At 46.1% G+C, this 27,467-nt stretch overlaps 1 long non-coding RNA gene across 50 annotated transcripts in view; it reads right to left on the bottom strand.

The window, feature by feature from the left end:
* The window catches only part of LOC107506203, a 579,061-nt gene that overhangs the window by 221,151 nt on the left and 330,443 nt on the right, over nt 1-27,467 (bottom strand). For 48 of the 50 annotated variants that reach the window (XR_004954759.1, XR_004954761.1, XR_004954740.1 and 45 more), the window contains 3 exons: nt 22,524-22,790; nt 2,249-2,329; nt 1,775-1,845 (listed from right to left, as the gene is read on the bottom strand). This is a non-coding gene — a long non-coding RNA (uncharacterized LOC107506203). The remainder of the gene's footprint in view (nt 1-1,774; nt 1,846-2,248; nt 2,330-22,523; nt 22,791-27,467) is intronic. The other 2 variants (XR_004954755.1, XR_004954753.1) reach the window with 2 other exon arrangements.

The raw sequence follows: 27,467 nt of genomic DNA, 5'->3' as shown, positions 1-27,467 counted from the left end.
TGCACAGAAGGGAACCGAGGCACGGAGAGAGGCACTGACTTGTCCAAACCTACCGAGCTAAGTGGCAGAACTAGAAAAAACTGCCATTGACTGAGTAATCACTGCGTAACAGGCACTGGGCTTAGCTCTGGACGCGGATCCCACACTTGGTCCTCGCAGCAACTGTAAGATGGCATTACTGACCCCACGTTACAGAGGAGACGACTGAGCCTCAGAGCAAGCCTCAAGGGGCTCGACCAAGGTCACAGAGCCAGGATGGGCACTCAGGTATGAGAAACTTCCAAACCCACTGCTCTTAGCCACAGCGCTAAGAGTTGCTTCCGCATCTCTCTTCTCAATGAAGTGTCACTCCTTCAGGAAACAGGCCATGTGTTATTCATCTCCCACGCCCCCGCACTTCGTGCAGAGCCCAGGTACGCCACGGGCGCACGGCAAATGCTGGACGAGAGGATGAATCAATACAGGGCATCGGCACCTCGTTTTAAATGTGGTATGTTGACGCGCACTGGGAGCAGAGCGGACATGGTCGTGAAGGACATTCTTTCGACGAAGGACACTCCCAGGGTGCCACTCCCGCCAGCTGGTCTGGCTGTCAGGTCGAATCAGACTCTCGTGTCGGGAGGACCTTCCCTGGAACAGGTCGGGAGCTGCATGAGGAGAGGTCTAGCCCTTCCCCTCCTCGGTCACGGTTCCTGCCCTCTCGGAGCTGGCCCCTGCTCACAAGACCTTGCCCCCAGGCCCAGGCTCTCTGTTGGGCATCTGATGACACCAGCTGCCCCACTGTGGGTCCTCACAGCGACCCCCAAAATCCAGCCATCCTACCCATGTCCTTCGCTGCGTCCCTTCCCACTGCTCTGCATCCTGATCAAGATCAGAAAGCCAGAGAGGCCTTTTGGAAGAAGAAGTTAAAGGACTGAAAATGGAATCGTCCTCAGGCTCTCGGGAGCAGACAGAAGAGTTCCCAGAGAAGCCGCTGCCTCTTCTTCACACCTGCCAGTCAGTCTCTTTTTCTTTTCTTTTTATTTAAGTATAGCTTGTATACAATATTTTATTAGTTCCAGGCATATGATAAACTCTCATTTATATGATCAATTAATCTACAAGGAGACAAGAATATACAAGGAGAAATGGCAGTCTCTTCAACAAGTAGTGTTGAAAAAACTGGACAGATACATGCAAAAAAAACAAACAAACAAAAAAATGAAGCCGGACCATTATTTTCTACCATATACTAAAATAACTTCAAAATGGATTAAAGACTTAAATGTGAGACTTGAAAACAATAAAACTCCTACGAGAAAACGTAGGTAGTAAGTTATCTGACATTGGTCTTAGTAATACCTTTTTTGATATATCCCCTTAAGCAGGGGAAATAAAAGCAAAAATAAACAAATGGGACTTCAAGCTAAAACGCTTTTGCACACGAAGGAACCCATCAATAAAACGAAAAGACAACCAGCGGAATGAGAGACGAGATTCACAGATGACATGTCAGCCAGTCTTTACCGTTCAACAAGTCTTTTAGGAGAGCCGCAGAGAGGAGCCTCAGAGCCGAAGAGAGCTGGGTCCCAAACGGCCTCTGCCACTGCTCAGTCACCAGACTCTGGGTAAGTCATTAATCTCTCTGCGCCTCCGTTTCCCCATCGGTGAAACGGATATAACATCCCCCATACACAACATGGCTGGATGACCAGAGGACATCACAGATGAGAAGCAGGAGACCATAAAGTTTATGAACACGCTCTTTGCAGTACAGGTAGAAACTTGGACTCACCTCAGGTGACCAGCTGTCCTAGTTTGTCCAGGACCAAAAGACTTCGAGGATGTGGGATTTCTGTGTAAAACCTGGGTAATTCACAGACAAATCAGCCTGAGTCGGTCATCCTAGTCACCTACCACACAGTAAAATGGGGATGATATAGGCTCCTCCCCATGGGATGGCCATGGGACTCTGAAAATGTATAGAAAAGTATACGTTCCCTTCCCTTCTGCTCACTGTGGTTCTTCCCTGTGTCTGCCCTTGATCACTGTGCCAGTTTCTGAACAAAGGCTTGAGTCACGCTACTGAGCCAGGCAGATGACGGCTAAAGGAAAACCATGCCGCCCTAACTAATAGTTAAGAGAAGGTCTCCCTCCTGGGGCTGGTGGCTGGGTAGGTGACCACCCTGTCCTGAGGATGCCGAGTGGTCCCCGGAAGTCCACAGAAAGAGATGTCTGTGATGCTATATTTAAACCAACTTTCACTCACCTGCTTCGGTCTGGCACCTTGCAGCTGTTGCTGGGGAGGGGGCCAAGGCAGAACACTCGGTGGAATGACTCAGACCTGGAGCTGCGAGAACAAAAGTACCGAACGGTCAGCCTTTCGAGTTGCTCCTAAGACAGACGTGAAGCGTCACTTATGCATAGAGTTCATGTCGTCAAGTTTGCTGAAGCTGCATGGTCAACAGACTCAGTGCCTGGCGCATAGAACACACGATAACTATATTGTAAAATATGTTGACTTCGAAATGGTTTCTCTGACCTCGTTTGAAATTTTGAGAATCAATTCATCTTATTTCAAATGTTTCTGCACAAATCTTTGCTTCAACGTGTGATAGCACAGCCTAGAAAACCTTCACCTTACAATCTTGACACGTGTTCTCGAATGCCCTGAGTGACACAGAAGCCTCCCTCACCTCTGCTAACCACCTGCCATGTACTGGCTTTGTGACCTTGTGTAAGTCACCCTTTGGGCCCTCAGCTTCCTAACCTTTTAAGCGGCAGCACTCTTCTTTGCCTCTCTCCCTCACGGGGCTGCCTTAGGACTGAAAAAGCGCTCCACGGGATCATGAGACACGGCAGTTGTACTGGGTCCACATTAGAGTCATTTATCATTAATCTCCCTCACTGTTCACACCAGCAGCTTCATTAAGTGTCCAGCTCTTTGACCTTTACTTCTGATCTCCACGTGCACCTAAAATAAGTCAGAAAGACCACAGCCCAAGAACAGAGAACGGGAGTTCTAAGTCAGACAGACCTGGGTTCAAATTCGAGTTCCATCACTTACTGGCTACTTGCAGAATCATTCTCTTCATCAATAAAGTGCAGAGAATAATATCTATCTTACGGAGTTGTGATACTTATCAAACCTAAGTCCTGCGTAAGTCATTCCACTAAAGACAGGTCCACAGCAGAACCCGCATTCAAACCAGGACCCTGGCCACCCTGGTCAGCGGTGTGAACGCAAGCGGGGTGGCAACTCCAGGACTAACGTAGCTGTCCTGGGGCCTTGTTGCCATTTTCTTAGGAAATTACTCCTGTGCATGGAGCCTTGATTTTGGCCTGGCATTGAATGCACACGTTAATTATCTCTTACATGCTTAGCATGTTACAAAACACAATGTAGCAAGCACAGCAATGCTAGAACTGAAAAGTTTATGATCTAGTTGAGAAAGTAAGTGTAGAGAGAAGTATCTCTAAAGAATAAACCTAAGGAGCTTGGAACACATTAGGATCTAGAAGATTCTCTGAAGTCAACTTTCCAGATGAAAAAATTGAGATAAACCCCTGCTTCAGTGACTAGGCCCATAATACAGCCAACAAAAGCAAATATGATGAAATAAAAATAATTAACGACAACAGTAGCAGTAGTGAACGTTTATAGCATATTCACTATGTGGTAGGCATTGTATTTAATCATTTTCGCCATCATAGTTCCTTTAACCTTCATAGCACCTTCAAGGCTCCATTTTAAAACTATAGAAATTGAATTTCAAACCTATCCTGAGTGAAAGAAGCTTATGTAGAAGATAACAGAAGTATGGTTTAATTTATATAAAGCTGTAGAATAGGATAAACTTACAAATGTGTTAAAACACACACACACACACACACACACACACAGTGGTTGCTTCTGATGAAGGATGGAGTTGGGGGCAGGGATTGACGGACTTGAGAGAACTTTTTGGAGTCCCAGGAATGTTCTATATATGTTAAGAGGTTTGCATTTCATGAGCATACATATTTGTCAAGATTGTCAATGGTAGACTTAAGATTTGTATACTTTCTTGTATATTCAAAAGAAAAAAGTAAACAAATGTGGGAATCTAGATGGTAAAAATACTAAAGTATTATGGAGAACATTTTCGGGTGTCTGAAATTTACCTTTAATTTTATATAAAAAAATAATAAGGTAGATTGATCAGTGGATAGATCATTAAATAGACCAGATAAACGTGTGATAAGGCAAGCAAGCTATAGTAAAATGATTATGGAAGAGTATTGGTGATTGGTATATGAGTGTTTTTAATTTTCATAACTTACATTTGAACATTTTCATAACGAAATTTAGGGGAAAGAAGTAAATCCACAGAAGCAAATATAAATTCTCAATCTAGCTCTCTAAAGGAAAGAAATTCAGTAAACTGCTACCTTATTCCTAAAACTCCAGTGAAATTTAAATTTGGTCTGAAATGCCTGACAGATCTGACTTCATATACCTGGATTGGCAAGGGAATGCAGCAAGAACATCTGCCCCGAGAAAATCAGAACCCTCCCTGGAGGGGCAACAAAGTCTCACCCTCGCTGAGTCACTCCTGAGCCGAAACCAGGGACGTTAGTGAGTGAAGGCCAAGTGCATGTGATAACGGGGCTCAACTGCCCAGGGGGAGGCTGACGTCACCAGAACCTCAGCTCTGGGATCCACAGATTGACCTGTAAGTGGAAGAGGCTGTCAAGAGCCCCTAAGGCAGCCTCTGGGGAGCTCACCCCCGGCAAATGACGACTTTGCTCTCCAACATGATCATATTTGGTCCTACGGCTAGCTTTTATTAGGTTGGTTCTAGTCAATAATCCTCTCTGGTGTGCTGAGCTCCGGCAGGACCTTCGTTCAGAATGATGATGCGACTGGCCCTGTTCTTTTCTTACAAGTGCCTCCATCTTTTCTTTCTAGTGCCTCCATCGATCAGGCCCTTGAAGAATGTCCTCTCTGCAAACTGTGACAAAACGGCTTCAGTCCATTTATCTTCTCTGACCCGCCGGGGGAAAGTGGGCCTCTCGTCCAGAGCACAGCTACGACTGCCATGCGCTCTTCCATGGCTGCGGCAGGTGTAGTTCTGATCACTCTTTTGCCCTGAGATTACTCTTCAAATAGGAGATAAAATATGTCCCAGCAGGAAGGATGGTTCCTAATATCTCTACCCTTGACTGATAACCCTGACCCACAGGAAAAAGGGTAAGCTGTGTTTTGATGCCAGAAAGTTTATTCTGATAATTAAATCTCATCACTTCTCAAAAGTCACATGATTTTCATCTCTCTGCTTGAAGATGCTTGGTGTGGATTTCTAGGTGAAAGGCTCCCAGCCAGGCGTACCATTTATCACGCAGATTATGCCAGACGCCGTGCACAGCACACCAGACATCGTATTGCTCTTGATTCTCACAGCGACCTTCAAGCTAGGCATGCACACCCAATTTACAGATGAGAAAAATGGGGTTACCTCTTACTTCAGAAGAGGGTACTTGACTGGAGTCTTAAAGCAAGCGTGTGATTTAGGTGGGCTTCACGTAAACAGCTCAGTATCACATAAGGGGACAGTGGCCCTTAGATCAGTCACTCTGGATTTGAAATCCGCTTATCAGCTACGTGACCTTAGGCAAGTCATAGAAACTCATCTGCAGCAGCAATGGGAATGATGATGACTCCTTTATCCCATGACTGATCTGAAGATTAAATTAACTAATGTATGGGACAGCGCCTCGCATACAGAAGGCTTTCCATAAAATGCTGATGATTCTTAATGAATAGATGGAACACAAAATAAGCAGGAAGCAGAGCGGCGCGTGTCACCTGCAGGAGAGACACCAAGGCGCAGCCGAGCTGAGACTGGAATGGCACAGGGAGGGGGGTGGACTTGGTCTGGAAGAAGGAAGAGGGAGCCGCTGCATGTTCTTGAACAGAGTGGCACGGGACGGGAGGGGCGATCTGGAGACCCCCCTGGACTTTGCGACGTGATGATAACTTTGTCATCACATCAGTTGCTCAACTGCAGCCAACATGTTTCTTCATCGTTTGATGCTTATAATTCTACGGTAGTTTTTCTCAAAGTCTGATCAGCCAGCAGCAGAATCCTCTTGGGAGCCTGAGAAAATTACATGGTCCTAGGGCCCTGCCCGGACTTAGGAATTTAGAAATTCTAAAGATAACACCCAGGAATTCACGTGCTTCCAAGGACCTCAAATAATTCTTAGTGATGCTGAAGTTTGAAAGTCACTTACCTAAAACAAAAGCTTTCAAACTTGGAGTAAAGAGAACTCTCACCTGAGCAGGCTCTCTTATCATAATCAGGGCACTAGGTTTCCAAGGGCTGTTCACGGTATAATAATAAACCAAAGACAGTTGTGGCCCTCTTTTAAACTGCCAGACATCTAAAAATAAAGTCAGCAAGGCAATGTGAGTTCAAACCTCAGAAAAGTGGCCAGAGGAGGATTACAATTAGTAACTGACCCCCTGCTACAGAGCAGGACTTTTTTTTAGCCTGTAGTTTATGCCAATTTGGCAGCCTAAGGCTTATCCCAACTCAAGTGCAGCTTACACCACTGGCTAAACACAGTCCTGGTGAGTGACTCCAGCTGGCTCCGAGATTCGAGGCGGGGATGCAGAGCAGGTGGAGGGAAGTGGGAAGTGGTTTAAGTCCAGTCCACGGCATTGACTCAGCAGCTACCACGAGACAGATACACCAGGTAAATGGATGCAAGGGCGGGGGACTGAGGTCTAGCCTCAGGAACCTGTAATCCAGGGGGCTGCATACATGAGAACGAGGTATTATCGTAAAAAATGGTTAGGGAAACGAGGGAAAAAAATGTTTTTAAAAAATGATTTATTCTAAGTGGGTTAGGAAGGGAAGGCTCTGTGGAAGAGGTTGACAATTGAGCAGAGTCTGAATGGGATGAGGTGATTTCAACAGGCGCAGATGAGGGGTGAGCATATACAGAGAGAGAAAATGTTACATGCAAAGAGAAACAACTGGGAGAAGAAAGAAAATGTTGTCACTTCTGAGGCAACAGAAGTATTATTTTCTCTCCCAGAAGTAACAGCGCAAGAGCCTAGAGAGATTGGGAGCGCTGAATGCCAGACTAAGAGATGGGGTCGCTGTTTCGTGGGCAACACAAAGAACTGCTTTCCTTGATGGCAAAGCAGAGATGATTTGCAGTGAGAAGGTATAGAAATATTTACCAGTTTCCCTTACAGGTATATGTCTATATCCTCTACTGGGCTGAGGTCTAGAAGATTCTTAGGACATCTGTTTCTTCTAAGCACAGCACAGCACTGGCCAGGTAGAAGACACTAAGTAGATGCTTGTCCAATTGGCTTGAAGGCTGGTAGATCGGTTTGGAGCTCCCCTAATTGTCTAGATATCAGAGATCATGAAAGCCTCAGGGCAGTGTCAGGGGGCAAAAGGAACAGGGATCGGATCGAGAGGTGAAACAGAAAAGGATCCACATTTTTCCTTCTCTGAGTTTCCAGCAGTAAATGATTTTCCCACTTTAGTTCAAAGATTATTTGATTGCTTGCAAACACATTCCAATTATAGCCTTTCTGCTTCTGGACCACTTTCCATGTGATTTTATAGCTCTTCCCATCATGAGCCAAAGTCCACATTCCTTCCCCGAGTCTGGGCCGACCTTACACACTGCTTTGGAAAACAGAACACGGAAGTGGACCGGTTCTAAGGCTAGACTTAGAGAGGCCTTGAGCAATTCTGCGGCCTTCTGGAAACATGCCACTGGCAGGAACAGAAGCTCAGGCTAGCCCGCTGAAGGATGGGCGACTTCTCGTCTGATGGCATCCTAACCCAGACATTCCCCAGCTGGCTCGCTAGCCGGCCTCTGATGCATGAGGACAAATAAGACCAGCCGAGACCATCCTGGATTAGTAGAACTGTTCAGCTGACCCACAGACCCAAAATAAATAAATAAATGGATGGTTTGGGTTTGGGCGTTTGTCTCCAGCGTAAGTGCCGTGGTGGTTTGTCAGGCAGCAATAGTGACAAGGAGCCTACAGATCAGAGTCCTCATGGCCAAGGAAGCTGGACCCTGTCCAGTGACACATCTGAAGCTAGGTTATAGTAAGAAGAAGAAGAATTTTCGAGCATTCGGCGGAAGAGGATTTGCTAAATAATGTAAGACAGTCTATTCTTTCAACAAGCGTGTTGAGCGTCAATCATGTTGTTGTTCGGCATTTAGCACTGAACGAAGTACTGACTGAGTACTCGGTCACTGGGGACCGAGACCGGCCCAGCCCTTCCAGAGCTCTCAGGTGTTGTCCCCTCACAGCTTAACAGCTTACAGTGTCTGCACGTGCACTGGTTCATCCGATTCTCATGACTCCTGGAGGGAGCCATTCTCAGCAGTGCCTATTCGCAAATAAGGAACTTGAGGGTCAGACAGGTCAACGAATTTCCCAAAATGATGTAACCAGTTAGTAAGCCCGCTAGACTGAGATCAGAAGCTCATTGTGGGATAAGTAGACAGCCTATCATTGTCCCAACTCCTGGGACCAGATCAGTAGATTCTACAATTAGATTTTAAAGGAATAAACATGAGGACAACGACTCAAACTCACAGCTCTGACCCCAGCCCCCTGCTGGCTCTGTAATAGCAGCTCTGCCTCGGTGGGCTGCTCTGGACCTGCCATGCACAAGCCTACCTCAGGTAAGGAAAGGAATTCATATTCCCCACAGCGCCAGCGCCCACCCCAACTCAAGTGTTGAGCGCAGCGAGGGTATCTGCTCGGCGAAGCTACAACAGAGGAGCGATCCAGGGAGGGCGGGATTGGGGTGCTCGGCTGCTTCCTCTTTCCCCACGTCCCAGGTCTGCTTTCCTGCGCTGGCTTCCGTCTCAGGCAGACTGTCTCGGCATGGAGGTAGCCCGGCGCTCGGCAACCCCAGACTTTTGAGATCCTTTCAGCTCCAGATCTGAGCTACCCATTCTCTCTGAATGTCCGCGTTCATTCCTCATATCCGACTCTTGCTCAGCCTAGGTTTTTGCCAAGCCCTTGACTAATTATTCTGTCTAGGAGAATAGAATACTCTGACCGATCACCTTTCCGTTAAGGAAAACAGAGAGAATAAATGTTTACCAGAGTAAGCAACAGAAATTTTTGAATAAATGAACAAATGAATCTTGACTCATCGTGATTCAAATATATCTGCCACTGCTAAGGGACAAACCGGCATCTCCCCACACCCCTGCATTCCATGAGCTGAGTGTCATCTAACCAATAACCCTTCCTGGGAAGCGAGATACGGTCTGCAATTCTAGAAACATCTGTATCCTAAACATATTATTAACTGAGAGGCAAGTACAGCTGGCGAAAGCAGGAAGGCAAGCACAAACTCTTCAATCTAGGGATGTGTGCGGACCCTGTCATTACACACCCCACATGCTAATCCACACCACTGGCCTTCCATAAACTCTGCGACTCTAAGCGCTCTCCAGTTGAAAACACACGAGTCTTCTGGATCATGGCTTTCCTTTTCTCTCCCTTTTCAAATCATCGCCAAATTACGGATTTATGGCATCAGGTAAGGACCGACCTGGGTGATTTTCTAGGTCGAGTATTAGCACTGGGAGTGGGGGAAAGAGTCAATCTTAAATAGAAACACTCTATCCCACATCTTCCCTGAGCGATCTCTGGCAGCTTACCTAACCTCTAGGAGCCCCAGGATCTCTGTGGTCACTGTGAGGATTAAACGTCATTAGGAATGCAACGGGCCTAGCGTGGTGGCTGGAACATGGCAAGAGTTTAAGTATCTGACAAACGGCAGTGCTCCTCTCTTTCATAGACATGAAATGTTCTGATTCTACTTGTCAAATCAGAAAAGCACAAAACAAACAAACAAACAAACAAACAAAAGCAAATGTAAAAGGAATGTCTTTCCAAATGGTCTTCTTAAAGCAAAGCAAAAGCAAATGATATACTTAATTGTGTAGATGCCTCATTGACCTGCTGGGTACCAGGCTGTAATCTCAGGTGAGACACGGGCTCCAGGCTCAAGGAGCTTAAAGTCTGGTGGACGCGATCATGCTCCTAAGAGTAATACTATAATTCAAAACCACGATTGCATTTTCACTGATAAACATTGTCCTTAAACTCCTGAATTGTTACTGAACTTCTGGGAGTTTATATCTTCTCTCTCCCATTAAACTGTGAGCCAAGCTACGACAATTTTTTTAAACCTTCCTCATTGCCAAATAACAGCAATTTTTAAAAAGAAATTTGAAGAGAGAGATGGGATTGGGAAGGAAGTGGGTTTTCTCCCCCTCCTTTTTTCCACTGATTTAACGCTCTTCCTGGGAAGGAATGCTCAAAGCAGGGACGGCCGAGTTCTGGGGTTCTCCTCCTGGCCCAGCCCCAAAGCTGCGGCACCGTCTGGGCAACTCTGCATCCCTCGGGTTTTCCCATGTGTAAGACGGACACGGTGGTGGTCTTCCACCTTCATCCGCCTCGCACTGTGAACGCCTGAGACCCCTTCGGAATTAAAGTGGAAGAAGTGCGAGGGTGCCCTGCACCCCGATGGCCCTTAGACCACCGTCTGGCACTCTTACGAAGACACCTGCCGCCCCGAAATGAAGCCATGAGTCTCCCCATACTTCCCGGAGAAAGGTGAGACGAAACGGCGGATGGACACGGGGGCGGGATTGGGACACAGCAAACCTCGCGTCCTCCCCCGCGCCCCCATCCTCCCTGGCGCACGAGGCAGAGCGCGCGCCGCAGCCGCCAGCGAGGGCGCCGAGCCCGCTAATGGGTGCGCAGCGCGCGGGGCAAACGTAACCGGACCTCCTAGCTGCAGCATCCGCAGCGGGGGAAAACTGCGTTTTTGGTTTTTTTTCCCTCATCCATTCCCGTGTCTGGGTTGCTGGAGTTGGTCGCACACCGTCTGGGACATGCTGTGTTTCTCCTGTGAAGAAAACTACAACGTGAAAAGGAAAGGGGACAGACAGGACCGCGCGTTCCGGACCGGCTCAGGGAGGTGGCCGCGAAGGCTCTTCTGCTCCCCCCTGGCCGGCCGTCGCCTCTCAGCTCCTCGGACTCTGCTCCTGCCTCTGGGATCTGGCGAGACCCGCCGCGGAAGCCGCCGGGGCAGGCGCGTCCCCATGACACGCCAGCTGTCCGTCCTCATCTTCCCGAGGCAGCAGGGTGCCCCCCGATTGCTGCCCACGGGGAGCACGCGGAAGGTTTTGTTTTGGAAAAGATGGGCTGTTTTGTTTTTCTTTTTCTTGGTGTTTTGAGCTTTTCCTTTCCTGTCATAACTATCTGTTTGACTATGATCATGATTTAGCTCAGGTGGTTCCTGAGTAAGCGCATCATTGTCTCAGACATTCCCAAGGGCGTGGTAACCACCACTGACTGACTCTTTGCTGTGTCCGAAAGCATGCCAAGCATACGTATCCCTGGCTCGCTTCGTCCCCACAGCCAATGGGAAGGTCAGTTGTACGCTCATTTCCATAACAGGGATGGGATGCCGGCTGTCAGTAAGTTCAGCTCACCGTCCAAGCTCACAAGGTACTAAGTGGCGTAGCCAAATTTTGAACCTAGTTCTGTTTCATTCTCTACCACTATGCTATAATATGCCCATCCTCCCTTCCCTCAAAATTGACAAGAGGCAGTCCCAGTCTTCAACATCCTTAAAGTCTTAAGAAGACGAAAACCTTAAACGAAGGTAGTTCTGGGAGGAGCAACATGATCCACTTCTGCTCAATGAAATGCAAGCAGCACAGGTTCCCAGGCAATGAAAGCTTCCCGAAGGCCGCCGGGATGTGACTGAGGCTGGAGGAAGCCATCCGCACAGTTCCTTCCAGAACAGAGATTTAAGGAATGGTGACTACCATGTCACTTAGCTTAAAAAATGCTTAAGGTGACTCTCATCCCTGTGCACAGCTTGGGAGAAAATGACCTGGAAAAATTAGAAAGAATTACCTTGGTTTTCTCCTCCCACCCTCCCTCCTTTTCCGATCAAATCTAAGCACAGGGTTTGTTGGATCTCTATGTTCCCATTTCATGGATAAGGAAACTGAGGCTCAGAGACACTGAGTCACCTGTGCTCTGAAGGCCAGGGCTCTCTCCCCAACTCCGGTGATGTTCAAAGTGTGGTCCCTGGACCAGCGGCATCAGCATCACTTAACTGGGAGCCTGTGAGAAATGCAAATTTTCAGGCTCTCCCCTCCACCCACTACATCAGAAACTCTAGTGTTGGGGCCCAGCATTCTGGATTTTCACAAGCCCTTCTGGTGATTCTGCTGCAGTAAGAGATTACGAAACCGCCGCTTTATCGTGGTTTGCAATTAATAGTCAATAACAAAATCCAGCTATGAATCCACACATTTTCGATTCTTGCTGCTTTAAACTACAGACTTCTCTGAAAGCAATCTTATTTTCACCTTGGAGAAGTCAGTTGCAAAAGTAAGATGGCAGCAAGCCTTCAAAATCTCATCAGCCGGGGCAGCTTACGACGTGCTGGCGTCTGGTGCCTGGCACAGAACAGCAGGCCGTGCGTCAGGTGCAAAGGTATGGATGGGAGAGGACCTGCCGCCTTCTCCTCACTTCCTTCTTGAGCTGTGCCCAGCTGGGGCTGAACTAAGTGGATTCCTTCCCAGCTGTCAAGGCATAATATGTCCTTATCCAAGGATGAGAAATCCCGCCGGCTTCCTTGGAGGTGGAATGACTTGCCCAAGGTCATCAGAGCTGCAGCGAGGTGGGGAAAGGCAATCAATGCAGTCCGTGTCAGCACTGATCCTTATTGAATCTGACTGCCAGGTGGCTTTCGCAGATGCTTAAAATAATCACTCGTCTTGTTTCCCGGCAATGACTGGCACACAGCTTGAACGAAAATGCCACAAAAATCTAAGAGCATCCTTGGAGTGGGGCTTTTTTTTTTTTCTTTCCATTTTTAAAGCTTTGTGCTTATTGCATTTTTGTAATGTCTTCAAGACTTTTCAGTGATAAAGTGGTACTGTAAAAGTACTCAAGCAATTCCTTCAGTTTTCAGAGCAAACCAAAGCCGAGCAGTATCCATTTGCCACGGCGTGGACATCGAGCCGTGATGTCCCACTCTGTCTGGCTGTGGCTGATTCACTGGCCGGGCCGGCCCTGCCCTGGCTTCGCCCTCCTGTCCACGCCTCATTCAGGGTTCTGCTCCACACCACCGCGATTACCCTCGGCGATTGCCGGCCACCTCCTCGTCCAGCCAGTCACTGGTTTCGAATCCTTCTCTTGCCTTCATGTTAGCGTTTTTCCTTCCTTTTTCACGACTCCTCTGTCTCTTCCTGAAAGCCATATCCTCCCCTTGGCTCCTAGACCCTGGTGATCTCCAAGCTCTTTGGATTTCAGTCTACGCTCTTCTGGGATGAACTGTCTCAATACACCAGTATTTCAATATATATCTGTCTCCCTCTGCCTTCTTTTCTGAGCCTCAGACTGGAATATCCGACCCTTTGCAGGACTTACGAAAGTTTCAAACGCCACATGACCTAAATGGAATTCATCTTCTCCACCTCTCCAAAAGCTGCTTCCACCAGACTCTATCATACCACCAACTATCCAGTTACTCGCGCCTGGAACTAGGGAGCCATCGTCAATCCTCACGGATTCTCACGAGCATCCCTTCCGTAACACGCACACGCGCGCTCACACACGTGCACACGCATACCGTATAAGCAACGACTGAATCCTGTCAATGCTGCCTCCACATCCTCCCCTCCCTCCAGCCCTGCTGTCACTGCTCTTCAGCTGAGACCCTGATAGCTGCCCAGCTGACTTATGGGATAGGCTCCGATTGGTCTCCCTCCCCCCCGTAAACGGAAGCTCCATGACGCGGCCAGGGGGACTTTTCTAAAATGCCAATCGACCACAGTTCTCGCACTCTGTACATTTCTACATCTCCTACTGCCTACAGAATAAAGTGCAAACACTCAAGCCCGGCCACCGAAATCGTTTCTGACCTGATTCTGCACTGTCTTCACCAGTTTCCACAAGAAATCACCCACCAAGGAACACCCTGACCTCCTCAAATACTTTACTGAAGGTCCAGGCACAATGTACGACAATAGAAAACCATTAATGAAAAAATAATTTCAGCGAAAATGTGCTCTAGGAAATAGAGATTTGGGCACATCATTTAGTCACACCAAACTACCCTACCCTTGCAATGCCACAGCTTTTAACGAACCGAAGGACGTTGGTAAGAGAGGAGGGTATGCGACTACAAGAAAGAATTAGGAAATTCTTTAGGTACCAAAGTGGATGTATGATAAATTATTCAGCCACTCCCTTATTGATGGAAATAAAGGTATTTGGCAATTTTCTAATCTACGCTATGAGAATCTCAGTCTGTCTGCCTGAGAGAGGAGGGATTACGAGAAGGGTATGAGTAGAACTAAGAAGACCTGTTACAAACAAGAGACCTGCCAAGCGCCCAGCTGGTGGCAATGGAGATGGTGAAGAGAGATGTTTAAGGACCTAGAAGCCATGGCTTTAAGAAATTTAACACTGTGAGCGGAAGCACAATAGAGTAATAATTTCGATGCACTGATTCATTTAATACATATGGACTGTTTACCTGCTATCGGCAAAGCCTACAGCTAGAGCGTGGAGTAAACGTGATGCCAGTCCCTGTCCTCGTGGAGTTTTCAGCCTAAAAAGGCAAGATGGGTGAGTATTTCAGAGGGCAGGGGGTGAGGATGGAGGGGTGCAGCATCCGTGAGAGGGGTACCAGGCGACGGTCACTGAGATAGGGAGACCACCGAATCGGTGGTCCTCCAAGCGTGGGCCTGACCAGCAGCAGTGGCGTCGGAGTGCACGGTCATAGACCCCACCTCAAATCTCCTGAATGAGAAACTTGGGGGCCAGGCAGAGCCTGTCAGTCTGGGTTTTAATGAGTCTGTCGTCCTCACGTAGCTACAGTTTGGGGGTCACCGCCTAGAAACCCAAAGACACAGCAGGAGTAGCTTTTCCTGGCTGGTGCTGGTCCAGAAAGGCTTAAGACGGAAAGCAACCTAGAGAGGCAGGTCCTTAAAAGAGAGCAAGCCCCCAGGACAAGCGGAGCAGGCAGGGAGGGTCCCAGGAATTCTGGGTGCTTGTGCTGCTCCTGAGCCAAGAGCCAGTTTATGGGACCTCCCTCCACCTTTGTGTTTCTTAGTGGATTTAGGACTAAATGGGGGCGGGGGGGGGGGAGGATAATTTATGCGCAAAGTTATTTACTGCATTTTTGCAAACAATTTAAATGCCCATCAGCAGAGGGATTCTTGACTAAACTTCGAGTCATGCATATCAATGAGGCCTACTCCTCTGTTTAGGAGAGAGGCCCACTCCTACCATGCTGAGGTGAACTGAGAACAAAAAGCAGGTGCCAAATCGTGGGGATGTCACGCCACTTTTTGCACGAAAAAACATAAACACACATGACTAGAATGCTACAGAGATACACAGAAACTAACAACAGGAAACTGGCTCTCAGGGGGAGGATTCGGGCTGAGGGAACACAGGAGTGGGGGGGAGACTTTCATTGGATATCACTTTGTTCCTTCTAAAATTCTGTTCTATGTGCAGAGATTAGCAATTCAGAGAAAGAGACAACATAACTTTTGTGATACAGGAAGCAGTGGGGAGCAGGCCGGCATCTGTTCGAATGTCCCCCTGGCCTCCAATAACCATCCTCACCCCTCTAACACCTTTCGGGGGAGTTTCACAGGGAGGCGGGTGTGACAGGGAGGGGCGTTCGGTGTTACAATTACCACTTTCGGTACCTATATTTTTCTAACAGGATGTGCAGCTTGGGGTCAAAGACCTGGGCCAAAGTTAAAGCAAAGCGGCTGTTTGCAGTACGGCCCACGAGTTCCTGGTATTTGGGAAATGGTCAGCGAGCAGCGGCGGGGGGCGTGGGACAGGGCCGGGTGCAAGAGCTGGGGAGAGGATGCAAACGAGCACTGTGGCAGGAAGGGGGGCACGGGGACACCATTCAGAAAAAGAAGAATCGTGGTTTCGGGCAGCTGAGGAGAGGGCGGGAGGGAACGGAGCGCCTGTGAGAGGGGAAAACACTGACCCTCGCCTCCGTCCAAAAAGGACAAAATTACCATGTGCGAAATGAGTGGCTGTTAGTGCGAAATGCTTCTTTCTCAGACGCTTGTAGCACTCTCGGAAAAGAGGATCTCACCATCTCCTCTCTGCCTCCGCTCCCTCGTTCCCTTGGGAATAGAGGTGTCTCACCTTGGTTACCTGCAGGTTCACTTTATTACCTGTTTTTTGCTATTATGTTCGATTCTCTCCAAAATCCTTCCAAGAAAACTTCCCGCATGCAGACATGGAGGCCGAAGCTTAGAGAGGCCCGTGCCCGAAGTTGCCACAGTAAAGCCAGACTTCAGCCCCGTTCCAACGACTCCAAAATCTCTGCCACACTGATTTTATGCTCCAAAGGAGTAGGGGGAGACCCCTTCTCAGACCCTGAAAGCATGTGTCACTGAGCCAAACACGTGGCCCCAGGCTTAGACCCTTGGGTTTGAAAACTAGGACTGAATGCAGCAGAGAGCACTGAGATATTTGCAAGACAAAAGAATTCCCTAAGGAAATCCTGTTTAAGACAGAGGATTCCCAGGCTTTATCTGCTCCAGTAACCATGGCTTGCATTAGCTTCTGTAAAAATACTGGTTTATCAAGTCCATGTACTTGATGGCAATCTCATGCCCATCCATCACAAGGGCTTTCTGTCTGCTTGTTGCCCAAGAGCCAATTCACCAGCTCCGAGAACACTCTCAAGATAAAAGCTTATTTGAAAGGGATATGACCTTCTCTGGGGTTTCAGAAAAAAAAAAAATCCTTGCAGATGGCTTTAAACTAAAAGGCACCTTGACTCAAATGAGATAAGGTGTCTCTGGGTTTGTTGAATCATTCGGCAAGATTCATTGAGGACCTACTACTCACTGACGATACCAAGATGACTAGAGATAGTTTCAGTCTTCACAGTCCTGTAAAGTTTCAACATAACGCAAGCACATAACACTGAGAGATCATCTCTACGAGAGGCCTCAACAAAAGCTAAAAACACAGAGGGCCGAGTGGTTAATCCTTCCTAGGCTGGGGTGGTGGCGCAGGGGGTGGAGGGCACAGGGAATCATGAGCTTTCAGAGGAGGTGGCCTTCGAGATGAGTGTGGCAGCGCGTGGAAAAGGACATTCCAGGCAGAGCAAGAGTGTAAGCAATTTTTGGAAAGTTGAAAATCCTGTGCGTGGGGCTGTCGCTCACCGAGTGGAAATCCACCGCCAGTTCCCGCCCCTGCTATTGACTTGCTCTCTGTAGAATTCTAGACTTAAATTTACATTTCTGATTTGAAGTCTCAGGTAGATTTTTGTGTGAAGCAGGAGCAGAAGGAGATAGACAGAGACCCATATCAGTTTAAAGAAAGAAGGGATACAGAACTGCATGTCACAGAGGCTCCTGAATGGCTTTATCACAATCTCTAGGCATCTCTGCATGAAAACACTTATTTTAAACTCAAAGGCCACAGAGGAGGGATCCCAAGGTTAGCTAGTGGCTGTGATTCACATTGACTCGTGTCTCAGCTATTTGGTCAAATTTTCAAGAAAAGAGGAAGTAAAAATAAGTGTTTGACAGCTGCCAGCAGCTGGGCGCCGGTGCTCCCGGAGAGCCGGAAGGCGCAGTTCTCCTCCCCCTTTCACCGGCCAGACCCCGCTCCAGCGCTTCTCCATCCCTTTCCTGACTCACCGAGTCAGGTCAGGTCCTCTTCTGTGCCTCCCCGCCCTCTGTGCTTCCCTCGCGATAGCCTTTATCATACCACATTGTAATCGTCTACTTATTTTTTAACATACTTCATCAGAGCGCATGTCTTATTAAGACAGCCATTATGTCTCTTCTTTATACCCATAGTCGGCCACATAACGTGGAAAAGGTCCTCTTGGATAAGTATGAATTACTGAATAAATGGACGAGCAAATGAGAGAATGGAAGATGAAAGACAGAGGCAAATGGTACATATTTGCACACTGGGGCGTCCGGAAGACCAGTTTCTCAGAGCATGGCTGATACACTCTGGTATTCCAGGCTCATTTCGGATGAGCGTGAGGGAGGAACGAGGGAAGTCCCGGCCAAAGAGCCACTGTATTACCACCGTCTTTGAGACCACATTTGAAACCTAACTGCTGGAATTTTGAAAATACAGGTGGGTTTTTTGGCCATCTTTCTATGGGGATCAAAAGGCATAGTCTACTCCTATCTTCAACAGCTAGGTTCAGATAGCTGAGCCAGGTGAGTTTTAGAAGACATAAAAGGAATTTTTTTTTTTTTTAAAGACAAGAAGATATGAGCTGTTCTTTTATACGGGAGGCTAGAATGAAATGGAAACACTGAAATGGACCTCGATTGAGCCACAGGAATAATTGGTGAAATTAAGGCAGACGACGATGATGATGAGAAATTGATGATGATGGTGAGTTGTTGTCAAAATTTTGAGCATTCTACATTCGTTATCTCATTTACTCCTCACAACAACCTGAGCCAGGGGTATGATTCTTATCCTGTTCTACAGATGAAGAAAATAAAACTCAGAAAGTTGAAAGAATTTGCTCAGAATCACACGGCTCATTAGTGGCAGAGCCAGGACCTAAACCCAAGTCTGGCTCCCCAGCCCATTCGATTAAAGCCGGCCGTTCTGCCTTCCACTTTTCCCCAGGTTGAGACCCTCTTATTTGGGACCTTGAATAAGCCAGTCGGTGCTAAGAAGAAATAAACTTTATATCGAACTTAGCTCCCCGGAAGTAGGTCAAAACACTGCCACTACACTAACTCAGAGGTGATTTCACCTGCATATTCTGAAAGACCCTGCTGCACCGCAGACGACATCCAGAGCCTGACTTCCGAAGACAGAGGGCGAGTTCAGATGCACTAGGATCACCCTAGGTTTTGAACAGTGCGCATCCTAATCCTCATGAGGCACCGCGCCGTCACAGCAATCTCACTGGTTCTGCAGGCCGCCTCCTCTTTGTCCAAGGGTAACCCCAAAACCCTTAGACTTCCTCAAGTCTTTGCCTTGGGAAGAATGATTGTGTTAGGTATCAGACCCATTTTAGGGAGTTTAATCACCTTGATCTTAACTAATCCCCAGCTTTTAAAACACAGAAAATATGGCATTAACTTTCATTTACTTGAAAGTTGGGGGGTAGGGCGGTCTCGTTAATTTAGTAGCCTGGTGAATTCAAAAGGACTATCGACAAAGGTGGCTTTCTAGATTTCCAAAATGTAGACTATAACAGAAGACAGTACATCTAACCTCATATCGAATACAAAGGCCTCACAGTTACAGACTAGCCTGAAGATTGCCGAACGTGATACACACCACGAGGGAAAGAACAGCGTTATCTGCACGGCAGGTAGGAACGCTGGGAGAGATCTAATCCTGTCCCAGGTCACATGGCAAATAGGAAGCAGAACTAGAATTTGAGTTGCGTCCCCTAACTCTTCACTCAGTGAGCATTCTGTCACCCGGCCTGCCCCAAATTTTGATCAATCTTCCTTTTTAGGCATTGCCAATACGGATGGACAAACAGGACTTACAGACAATGAGCAAACTATACATAAGTGCAGCCAGTTATCTGTCTGAGTACAGAGGAAATTGGGGTTTATGATGGAATACAGATAGTTATAAGACCCTTGAGCACAAGGGTCCTGTTCTGGTGCTGGTGACCTCTTCATGTCTGGAACTCAGCACAGAGGGAACGTCTGTTGAATTTAGCAACTAACACATTACAATTCTATTTAGATAACAGTGTTTGGGGGGAGTCCTGAGCCATGAGCTAATCCTCTTCCAATTAGCTACTCTCTCAAGTCAAATCAAATCAGGAGTTGAGATTTGCGCTAAAAATATTCATGAACAGGACCTCTTGTGACCTTCCACCTAGAACTATGTCACCAAGTGTTGTCAGCAGATGTCTCCTTGAGAGCGAATGAAAGAAACACTGACATCAAGCTGATGAAATCAGAGCCTTGCCTGCATCAGCCAGGGGACCCAAAGTCAAGGACTGGCTTGCAGCTACAGCTTTCATTTACATGCAGGACACGCTAGATGTCCCTCAGGAAGCCAGAAGAGCAGACTACAAGAGCTGCCTCCAGCCTCAGGTAGATGGCCTCAGTCATAGAGGGCGGACAAGGCTCCCATGAGGGCAAATGACCAGGCCGCATTTTCAGACATGAAGTTACCCATTTCCCTCACTTGCTGTGAAATAACAAAAAGTCACCACCGGCCCCCACTCACATGGGGGCATCCTTGTTACCTACGACCCAGACAGCCAATAACGATGGGAACAAATGGCCAAAGGCTTAGACCATTCTGATTTTAAAATCTTGATTTGTTTTCCTGATTGTGTGATTCTGAACAAATTGATTTACCTCCCTGATCCTTAAATTCCTCTTCTGCAAAATGAATGGGCACAGAGATTAAGTGAAATAATATAGATAAAGCGTCTAATACATAGTAATGGAGTTGAATCTCATATGACATGTAAAAGTTTCACATAACTAACGTTACCTGTGAGAATCCTATAAGGTGCCCAGAAAGGATAATATACATGTTCTTTTATGTGTAATCTGCCATAATAATATAAACATATAACATATGATATAAATGTAATGAGTATAGATGCAGAAATATAATTTTATAGTATTGTGATTATATATAAAAGAGTGTGTAGTTGGATTTGGATGAGTTACACAGATGAGACGAGTCTACTCTGAATGGAAGTTGAGCAATTATGATGCTACTGTCTTGGGGTTGTAGATGTAAATAAGTATAAAATGACTAATAAAAGTGAAATAAGCATAGTCCCTACTCAGGACAGTCATCTAAGCAGTGTTTCATTTAATCTTCACAACACCCCTACCATGTAGTTCCTATTATGATTCCCTATTATGAACTGGATAAAAAACAACTGAAGGCCAGAGAAGTGAACATATAGTCTGGGCCACTAAGGAAACTTTGACCTAGTGACACAGATGAACTAAAACTGAGATCGATACTACATAAATATTTGTAAGAGAACAGCCTGGAAGGGTAAAAATAAAGAAGACTCATGCAGATGACGCTTCGTATACTTAAGACTTCCGAGCGGGAAGGACCACGTGCACCTGGTCAGCCCAGGGAAGGAGAGTTCACCGCGGGGACCACACTACAGCCGAAACCCAGGCTCTGCCTTGAAGGGTGGGTTTTCCTAGTCGGTTGGTAATAAAATGGAAACAAGCTCCTATGTGTTGAGTCTGGGGGCGCAAAAATGTAGAGACAAGCATGTGACACTTTGTTTAGTGGATATGCAGAAAAGCCTAGCTATAGCCACAATGCAAAGGACAAGGTGATGCAAAAAACAGGCCAAGGTCATGTTGCTTCAGTCTCGGGGCAGCGCTCCAGGGAAGCTGACTGAATCTTGGCGAGCCACTCTTACCCCTGAATGTGGAGCGAGAAGGTAAAAAGGGCCCTCGGGGAAGACCGATCCTGCTCCCAGCCCAGCATGTCTGGGCTCCCAGGCCAGCTGGAATGTCCCTCCGAGGGAAATAGTTCCGCGAAGGTCATTTTTACTCGACAAGCAAATCAATAAACACACATCTTCTTTCAGAATGACACCGGACTTTCGAAACCCCTGGGGACATCTTCGTACACAACTCACAGGGCCTCTGCGGCCTGTCTCTCGTAGCCCAAAGACTAAGTAGTTCCTGACACTCGGTGGTGATGCTTTCTTTGCTGGACTCCGGGTACATGGAGTCTCCTGGAAGGCGCCTCCCTGCACTGCGCTACATCCTCTTTCACTGCTTCTCCAAACTGAATTTGTACGTGGACTTGGCAAACTGCCGACGGTGACTGCAAACATTTGCTATAGAGGCATTCTGATTTCCAGCACCTAGAACTTTAGTAGTCAAAGAAGGTATTTTCTCCCCATCATCTTCTTAGCATACTCACCCCACTTTAACAAAGATGCATTGGAAGGGAGGGAGGAGATGGGCAGAAAAGGAGAAGGATACTAAGTACAAACTTCCAGTTACAAAGAAGTCACGGGATCTAGGGTACATCACAGGGAATATAGTCAATAACATAACAACTGTGTACGGTGACAGACATAGGTACTCGACTTACTGTGGTGATCACTTCGTAAGGTATATAACTGTTGAATCACTATGTTATACACCTGAAACTAATATAATATTGTATGTCAGCTATAATTAAAAATAATTTTTTAAAATTTTTATTAATTTTTTTAAAAATCCACTGATTTAGACAAGCTTGTTTTGCAAAGCTAGGAACACAAAGTTTTGACTCAATACAGCCCTGGTTCATTTTAAACAACTTGCAGGTAGCACCTGGTAACAGTATGTGATGTTACAGCTCAACCCTGATAAGCATTTCAATGCGGTCAACCCTCACTGTTCACGGAGTCCAGATTTGTGAATTCGTCCACCCGCTAAGATTCATTGGTAATGCCAAAATCAATACTCACAGAACTTTCGGGGTCACCCATCGACACGTACAGAGAGCAGCGAAATGTCGGTGCCGCACGCCCTGCAGATCCCGGCTGGGGTCCGAGAAGGCGACTCTTTGCCTTCTGGTTGCTGCTCTTTTATTGTGAATAAGAGTCCTGTTCGTGATTCGGTGCCACGTTTTCCTCAACTGGATGCTGTCTGTTGGTGTGTTGTTTAGAATGGCTCCTGATGGCAGCGCCGAGGTGCTGTCCGGTGTCCCCAAGCACATGAAGGCTGTGATGTGCCTTTACAGAGAAAAATACATAGTGCTATTGGCCATGAGTTTGATGTTAATGAATCAACAATATATAAAAATTAAGGTGACTTTAAGCATAAACACACAGAAAACAAGTTTATACACGGATCCGTTGATAACAATTTTGTGACCAGAGGCTCTCAGGAACCTAACCTAACATTTCCCCAGAGCAATGGTTCTGTGCTCACCTGTTCGGTGTTCACGCCAGCCCTACCTGGGAACGGAGTGGTGTGTGTAAAGGACTGGTGCCAGGAGACACTACTGGGGCAAGGAGGACCCATAAGAAAAGTTTCAAAGGAATTTTAAGACTGGAATAAATTCCAATGGACCCGAGAGTGGAAAGGATGTTACAGACAAAGAGAAGCCAGCAGAGAACATAGAATAATGCTAAGTTCTGAGAGCAATAACAATACTCCGAAAACTTTCTATAAACTTTATCGATTTTATAAAATTTTGAACTCAGCAAACTGCTCATTTTGTTTTATATAAACATATATCGTTTTTTTGAGAGTCTATCTGGAAACATACTTTCTTTCTAGTTAACTTTATTTTGGAAAACCACGAATCACATGATTTTTTCCCCTGGAGAACCGTTTATATGAAATCTCAACCCTGGCCCATTACACTAGATTCTTCATTGCCCTGCAGATAGAAATAGCTGAATCCCAGCATGTCATTCATGCTCTATTTTGTGCTTCAAACACTCCCTCCTCCCCATAACAACCCATCTTATACTTTAGGACTCAACCCAATTCCTTTCAAGAGTATTCATAGTCCAGTCTGCGTATCAGCAGCATGATTATCAGCACACACATTGGAATCAGACAGATATAGGTTTTGAAGTCCAGCTTGGCCACCTACTAGATCTTGGTCCTTGAGGAATTACTGAATCCCTCAAACTTTAGTTTCCTGATCTCTACAACGAGTATTAAATAAGAAAACACATGCTGGCTTCCAAAATACTTCCTGACACGAGCAGGTGCTCAGTAAACGACAGCTGCTTTAGCTATGACTTGTCATCGGTTTTTCTGTGCACTCAGCACTCGACCCACACTGTCTCATTTTGGGCTCTGTGCCCCAATTCTCCTTCGTGCGTGAAATTTGTCTCTGAAATAAGACTCTAAGGTCTGTGATGGCAGAAGTCATAGTTGTATTCGTGACTGTTCTCTGACTTCTAACCATTCGCCAGCTTCTCATTTCCTCCCCGTCACGTCTACTGCCACTTCTCCGTCTCCTGGAAACTCATTCGGATTTCCGTATAAACCACCACTCACCCAGAAATCCCTCTTTTGCAGTCTCTTCTTTCTCTGACCTATTATATTAATAACTATTCTTTCCTGAGCTCTTAATACTTACCGGGGACCAAGATAAGCATAGGACATACTCTTTCTCTAATCTCCATGACACTTTGCCCGGTATTTCTCATTACTTTGTTTTGCAGATGGGGAAACTGAATAAAGTGGAGAGAAGCTACTCTATGCCTGAAGCTACCCAGTAAATCACCAGGTTAGAGGTCAAACCCAATTCTGTGTCAGTTCCAAAGCTCTTTCCAGGATGCCCCGCTCCATCCCAAACATGTCTTTAAGTCTATTGCCAATGGATCTTGCTAAGTCCCTTTTCCTTTGAAAGGAAAAAAGTGGGACTCCCCAGCCTGGAATCTAAGGTTCTCTATATCTGACCCCAGGTGACAGCCCAAGTTATATCTCACTGCTGTCTTTCATGACTTGGCCTGGCAAAACCGTTCTCCACAATTCTTCATGGAGACCCGGCACGCGCCATCCTCTGTGTGCCCGTTTAAACCAGCCCTTTTGTCGGGAATGCTCTCCGAGTTGCTACTCAGAGCTCTTCTCACACACTGCCTCCCGCTTACTCCTTTGGTCCATGCGTTTAGTGTCTACGGCATGCCAAGTTGGTTAACCTTCCATGCAATTCGGCACTTAGTGGGCGGAATGATTTTGCTGACAAGTACAGGGGCAGGGGGCACGGAGGAGGGACCGGCCCGTCAGGAATGCCTTTCTCGAGGAGGTGATGACTTGGTTGAAAATGAAGAAGTCTGTAATTAGAAAACAATCTCTCCTCATTCTGAACATCCGCTGCATTTTTCTCGATTTTTCTTCAGATTTTACTTCCTCCTTTGTATGAGGTTTCCCCCTCCCATCTAGTTTATCATTCATTTTATCACTCCTGCTAGACTAAAAGCTAGTGACGGATATTAACTCTGGCTGTTTCATCTTCGCATCTTTTTCACAAAGCAGGTACTCAGCAGTGGTCATGAACCCAAACTCTGGAATGGACAAATGTGGATTAAAACTCCAGCTCCATTCATAGTGGTTACAATACTACTGACTATATTCCTATGCTGCATTTAACATCCCCCTGTCTGTACTCCTGAAACTAATATAAAATAATAGCAAATGTCGACTGTCATTGAAAAATAAAAATTAATTAAAAAATAAAATAAAATAGTCCAGCTCCACCCTTTAGAGCCAAGGGACCTTGGCAGGACTAGTTAAATTACCTCTTTTAGACTTGATTTCTACATGTGTAAATTAAGCAAGGTAAAAATCTATCTCACAGAGCTGTTATAAGAACACAAAATAATTATGAAAATGTTTTTACAATGCTTAGCATAGTACCTGTTATACAGTAAAAGCTGAATAAATGATAGCTTTGTACTTCTAATGCAGTTGGTGATTGTTTCCAAGAACTCCTAACACAATACATAGCAACAGTCCGATGTAAACACTCACTAACTTGAATTACTATCTTATTATATTGCAGATACATGCATATAAGCATGATCGTACTAATTAAGGCCATAGCACAGATATTTCTTTTGCAAAGTAAATTTTTGTTCTGCCTAAAAACTCATAAAGAAACTGTAATTGAGGTTACAAAAGCTAGTGCTTAATCATTATACTACCTTCTCCAGAGTTTATCAATTACTATACAAAAAAGCCTAGTGATTCATTGTTATAAAGTGTGTGTGTGTGTGTGTATGTGTGTGTGTGTGTGGGGAGGGTCATTTAATCAAAGAAATAAAAAGAGAAAAAAAGAGTCCGGGCCTAGTGAAAAGTTAAAATCGTGCTATTCTAAACAGCTTTTGTGGTTGGTTCTCAGTTTAGATGGTAGTGGTTTTTAATTACCCAAGATACAGGAACACCCATCGAAGAAAGGAAATCATTAAACATTCTCAAGTCAACCTCTTTAATTCAGGCTAATAGAGAGGGAGGGGCAGATGATAAATTTAAAGAATTTTTAAAAAGTGCCACTGTATTACCTTCAAATACACATGGGGGCCATCAGCTACCTCGCTAGTAATGAAACAGATTCTCATTGAAATTCTCTGCTTAGAGATAATATACTAGATTAGAACACTGAACACGCTTTATATACTATACTCAACTCTGGGAGGGACGCGGCGGGGGGGAATACACCCATGAATGAGGCCTAGGTTCTTTCCTGGGTGAGAGAAACATGCAAATAGCTGACTTCATTTTAAGATGCAGTGAAGTAGCACAAGATGGAGGCAAACCCTACACGCCGTCTGAGCTCCCAGAGCCACGCGATCATCACAGTGGGAAGACCGAGTTTCCTTTTCTAGAGGAAATGCCATTTTAGCTGGGCTTTAAAGACTAAACTCACAAGAAAAGTTAGGAAACTCATCTTTGCTGAGAGCTTGCTCTGCGTCGTATGTTCTATCTCCTGTATTTCATTTCATTATTAAAGTAGTGATTCACATTACAGTCTTATTATGATAACCAGAAGGCACTTTTCCCAATGCCATACCGCCAAAGCATAGGAGCCCAGAGCTGATACGGACCTCAGTGATGCCAGAGCCTGTGATTTCCTCTCTCCTTGTGGCCCGGGACCTCTTTCTGTACAGTGCATATGAGATCAGCTATCTGGGAGACGAGTTAAAACCATGGTACCAGATTTCCTGTCGTTGAATTCGAACCATGAATGCATGAAAGACTTTGTAAGCAGTGCATTCCTGGAAGTCAATCGTGCTCACTGCCAATACTGGTTATACTATTCATTACCCAATATAGATTAACTAATTTATAGCTAACTTATACAATTAATAAGGATTATTGGATTAAATTGAATGAATTCCTCTCGTCAAAGACAGTGTAAAGGTTAACTTTAGCCCAGTTGAAGCCCAATTACAATAATTTATGTAAAATACTGAATTAGTCAGAGATCTAATGAGGTGTTCTGGGGGCTGTGATGAATGCACCAGCCCACCAGGCACTAACATGTAGCTAAGGTCTGCCTGAAAGGCTAGGGAAATACAAGAGAACATGGTTAGGTCATGGGCAGTTGGATGGCTCAGGAAATGGCTAAGTGACAGTTCCTCCATACGGAGGGGTGGTGTACGGCTACTAAAGACCTCCCTGGACATCTTTTGGTCTCCTCCTCAGATTCCACCTCATCTCTCCTAAGAGGAGTCTTCAGTCCTCTTTTACTCATTACCCTCGCCCATTAGGTGATCTCCTCCAGTTCCATGCCTTTTAACACCATTCAACGCTCAAAACCTCCACATTTATATCCCTGTTCCTCCCTCCTGAACTCTAGTCTTGTATATCCAAATACTGGCTTTACATCTCTATATGAATGCCTGAAAAATATCTCAAACTCGACATGTGCCAAATTGAATTATTAG

This window comes from Rousettus aegyptiacus, unplaced genomic scaffold (genome assembly GCF_014176215.1).
Source record: "Rousettus aegyptiacus isolate mRouAeg1 unplaced genomic scaffold, mRouAeg1.p scaffold_m13_p_15, whole genome shotgun sequence".
NCBI lineage: Eukaryota > Metazoa > Chordata > Mammalia > Chiroptera > Pteropodidae > Rousettus > Rousettus aegyptiacus.
This window is presented reverse-complemented; position numbering and strand designations above follow the sequence as displayed.